General features: G+C 40.4%; 1 long non-coding RNA gene across 1 annotated transcript; it reads left to right on the plus strand.

Moving 5' to 3' along the window:
* The first annotated feature begins 653 nt into the window (after window positions 1-653).
* On the plus strand, window positions 654-1043 carry LOC111464901. The gene is made up of 2 exons (XR_002714108.1): window positions 654-841; window positions 920-1043. It is a non-coding gene; the product is annotated as an uncharacterized LOC111464901 (long non-coding RNA).
* Window positions 1044-5088: the final 4045 nt, after the last annotated feature.

Consider the following 5088-nt stretch of genomic DNA (forward strand, 5'->3'; position numbering starts at 1 on the left):
TGCGGCAATAATAGTATCCCACGACTTGCGTAAAGATGACATCAAAATCAATGCTTTAATTTCATCCTCGAAATTGATTTCCACCGAACTCAGTTGACTTACAATCATATTGAATTCATTTATATGACTAGCAACAGATCCACCTTCAGACATTTTTAGATTGAACAGCTTCTGCATCAAATACACCTTGTTCATAGCCGATAGAGCTGACAGTTTCTCATACATATTCGACAACGCCTTCAACAAAACTAACATTGTCTTCTCCTTGATGATATTGAACACCACGTTTCTGAACAGTGTCAATCAAATCAAACCTAAGGCCTAACGATCCTTGAGCTTCCACTGCTCCGTGGTCATAGTATCCAGCTTCACCCCCAACAAGGGTTCGTAAAGATCTTTCTGGTACTGATAATCTTCAATCTGCATGTTCCAGAAACCGAAATCGAATCCATCAAACTTTTCAATTTCAATCTTTGAAATTTTCATCTTCACAGATCGTGGTTGTAATACCCGAAGAAAGAGAAATAGAAATAGAAAAAAAGAAAAAAAAATAGGAAAAGTCGAGAGAGGGGCAAATAGGTAAGTTTGCCCCTCCAACCACTAAAGGGGCCCAAATGAAACCCTATCAAGAGTCCTGCAAAAAAAACAAATGGTGAGAGAAAAGGGTTAGAGAGAACCTAGAGAGACGAGGAAGAATGAACAACCGGAAGACTCACCGAAAACTACCGTCGGAGTCTACTCCGGTCAAGATCATGATGCAAGGAGCCTTTCTTGGAAGGGAAAAGAGAATGTGGGTGGCCGGAGTTCCATTTTCCATCAAGAAATCAGAAAACCCCGCGAGGTAAGATCTTGAACGTTTTCTCAGATCTACGGTTTTCCTTTGTGAATCAAGAACTGAAATCTTGATATATTCATCTAGGAAGAACTCTACGCATGATCTGTGAAGAAGTTTGGCCGAGATCTCAACCTGAAGGCGGAGATCCAAGAATCGTCTGAGAACGGTGAGCAAACTTCCGACGCTCTTAACTTGTCCAGTAGTCAAGCAAAAAAAATTACAAAAAAAATACTAAGACATAGCCCGTAACACGATCTAGAACTTTGCCGAAGAAATCATATCGATCCGAACTACTAATCAAAAGATATGAAAATCGAAAAGTGGACGCTGTTACGGATTGTAGAAAACAGGAAAAAAAAAAAGGGGGTCGGCCGACGAGCGGCGGTGGGTGGCGTGACAGGCACTGGACACGTGTCGACCGTCGACTAGAGCAACGCAGCTCCAGCGAGGCGACGACACGTGTCGCCTGCAAAAAAAAAAAAAACAACCCAAGCCAAACCACAAACGCGAGCCGAACCGGACCGGCCGACCCGCGTCTACGCAGGAGCTGCCGTGCGTGGTAGGCGCGCGTGCGTCCCGCGACTGGCGCACTGCCGGCGCGTGAAACGGCCGTTTTGGCCCAGTTGCTCTTTGTTTGCCCGATTTTTGTCTTGGTTCTAGTTCTAATACTGTTTTTACATGAATAGGGACCTAATATAAAGAAATCAATATTTTTGGACAACTCACGGGCAAAGAAACGCTAGTAAAAAGGCACGCGTCAACCAGGTAAGTCACCACCCGATATCTAGGAAGAAATACTTGCAGGATTCGCTTGGATTGCATGCATGCTAATAGTTTTGCTTTAGATTAGCTCTCCATGTAAATTATTAGTCAGATTAATTGTTATGATTGTATTGGGTGAATTACATGAGTGTTGCTATATGCTTTAAGCTTCCACCGTATGTATGCATGCATTTAATTTATGTTGGAATTGTGTATGCCGTGTTCCGGGTGCTTGATGGACGAATTCGCCCCATTGAGCGCGAACTTCGTGCTCTGGGTGCTTGTGGAGGTCATCGCCCCATTGAGCCGGTATGCCTAGTTTGCATGAATTACATACTATGATGTTAGAAGAAGGTTGCATGCACACTCTGTTAATTGCTAGGGCCCATTTCTATGATAAGCTTAGGGAATTAGGAGTGATATGTCGCTCCAGCCAGACTTAATTTTTCCCCTAGGAACTTAGCGGTTTACCATGGCAAGAAAGTACCTCGGAGTATTCATAGATTGCTAGCGTGAGAACGGTATCTATAGCTTCGTGGGCGGACCAAGGGTCCCTGATCAGTCCTTACTGCTCTTAGCCATTTCGCATGGGAAATGTGTCCCCACGTCGTACAACCCATTAGCTGCATGGGAACGGGTTGGGTCATGCCCCCCATAGGGGGGACTATATGGTCGTAGGGGTATTCAGCACACCCCTAGGCTAGGTACCATGTAGTCCTAGATAGCCATGTAGAAGTAGCACCTCATAGAGAGATACCGACCATATTAGCTTGGCGTAAGGAACATCTAGGCGTTTAATGAAAGGACGATGAACCGGTGAAACCCAAGAGGCAAGCCCTAAGGGACTAAGATTAGAACCAGATGTCCTAGAAACGAATTAGAAAACCGTGGGAATCTGTTAAATTAAGATGCGAAGAGAGCTTACAAGTATGTGGCTTACTGAGTATAATTTTTATACTCATTCCTTTCTACTTTTTTGTCAGGTGCCGATCGAGGTGGAGGAGCGTTCGAGAGCTGTGCGGTCACAGAGGGGGTCGTTCCGGAGCGTCAGTCCCTTGTCGGTATTTTAGAGTCTTTTGTATTTTTTCTCATAATTTTATTTCCAGTTGGAAATATTTGATTTTAATTTTGTATTTGTAATTCCTTTTTATTAATTTGAAACAAAACTTTTCTCTATTTTGTTTTAATTAAATGGTATTTTTACCTTTTACTTCACTTTTCATTTCTTTTTGTTTGTTTTCGATTTCATCTTTATAGTCACGATTCGGTTTTTCAAAGCCTCGAAAATCGGGTCGTGACAGTGGTGAATTTCGCCTCACTCTCATACCACACACTCGATCAAGCTGAACACAAAGAACAGGGAGAGAAAATTCAAAGAGGAATATTAGCTAAGGTTTTATTCATGACGACAATGAAAGAGAATACAGAAAGAAAGTACATTTTGAGAGTAAAAGACTAATGGGTATATATATATATATTTCAATTTACTGAATATAGCTCCCAAAAATTTAAACCTACCAGATATAAAACAAATATATCTCTATCAAATCTTTGCCATATATATACCATATATATCTCTATCACATCTTTACGAAATATCTTCCAAATATATCTCTACCAGATCTAGGCACCAGGCTCCATATCCCAACACTTTGTTGCCTGAATAGAAGAATGTATTGAGGGCTAGACAATGACCAACAAACGATTGTTCAAATGGTCCTAGAAATGTCTAAGGACTTAAGAGCTGCCCTTAGAGTGGCCAAGGTTGAAGTGATGAAGCTGAACATTAGACTAAACCTCATCATGAGATCGGTGAGGAACCAAACCTTGGTTGGGGGGTGCAATTTAATGGTCTCATACCCTTTTGTGGAGTTCAAGATGCCAAGGCTCTAAAGAACTATATTTGACCTTGAACAGTACTTTCGAGGCACAAATACTATGGTAGAAGAAGCGAAAATCACATTGACATCAATACATCTAGTCAATGAGGCAAAGTTGTAGTGGAGATCCAGGTACATAGACATTCAAGATGGTCGATGTACTGTGGACACTTGGGAGAGCTTAAAACAAGAATTCGCTCATAGTTCTTCTTAGGGAATGTTGAGATAATAGCGAGAAGGAAGTTAAGGGAGTTGAGGCATACTAGGTATATCCAAGACTATTTAAGCAGTTTTTTAGGTTTATGTTGGATATTCATGATATGTTCAAGAAAGATACAGTCTTTAGGTTTGTTTAAGGGCGGAAGATGAGACCAAAGTCTATGAACAAAGAATTCAAGACCTTTTAAAGACCTACACTACAAACGAAACAACTGTTTGACCTTAGTAATAATCAACTCCAAGACGTAAAGTAGAATTAGGCTCCTGCAAGTAGGGATAGTAGAAATTATCAACTTAGCTCCCGGAACGGTGAGAGAAGTGATAGATTCAAAATTAGAGGAGGGGATGATGAATCCTTCTAATTGAGAGGTAGTACTCCATGGTGGAGACCTCACCACGAAAGTAGCCACAATTAGGGGTGTGCTTTTATATGTAAGGTGAAATCAAGCTTCTACACGTGGAGGTTATAGAAATTGCTGGCCCAACTCCCCCAAAGAAGGGTGAGTTGACGAACTTGAACCTGGAGGAGGGGATGATGAATCCTTCAAACGGAGAGGTAGAACTCTAGGGTACAAACCGGCCCACCGAAAATCTGAATGCTCGAGACAACACTCTATGTCTTTCAAGTCAGACTTGGAACAAATTCAAAAATTGAATATAAGACAATAGAGATAGAAGTATAGAGCATTGAAAACCCTCACATGGGACCCTAAAGTATTTATTTGCTCTCCATAAGAGAGTAAAAGAGATAGAACAGTCAATGAAACGAGAACTTACGTATGTTGAGGCTTGAGTTAACCACAGAGCAACCAAGAACACTATTATTGATTTTGGAGCTACTCATGACAGAGACTAAAGCGAAACGCTTGAACATCCTCTAACACTGAGACACAGAAAGGATGAAAACCATCCATTTAGTAATGCAAAAAGAATTCTAATCAAGATTAATGATTTTGATGGAGAAATACATCCTTTTAATGTGCATGTGTCTATATAATTAGACATGAACATCAATTTAGGAAGTTTGTTTGTTTCTTTGTTCTAATAACATTATTTTAAACAAACTATGGTTGTTTTTAGCTAATAATATTTTATAAAATGGAAGGTTATTTAACATATGGAATTACTTTAAATCATATATTTTCTTTGGGCAGAGAAGAATTAAAAAAATAATAATAATAATAATTAGAGATTTTTTAGAATCGGCGCCGCGCGTGTGGAATAAGGCGCGTGAGAAACCTGAAGTTTCTCGCTTTACGAGTCAAAATGACTCGTGAATGACCGTAATCGTCAAGGCGGCAAAATGACGATGATTTGTCGCTTCCGGACTCCACTCTTTTCATTTCAATCCAACTTTTTTCAAACCTATTTCAAATCCGACACCTAAAAGTT

Source organism: Cucurbita moschata, unplaced genomic scaffold (genome assembly GCF_002738365.1).
Source record: "Cucurbita moschata cultivar Rifu unplaced genomic scaffold, Cmos_1.0 Cmo_Scf00031, whole genome shotgun sequence".
Taxonomy (NCBI): domain Eukaryota; kingdom Viridiplantae; phylum Streptophyta; class Magnoliopsida; order Cucurbitales; family Cucurbitaceae; genus Cucurbita; species Cucurbita moschata.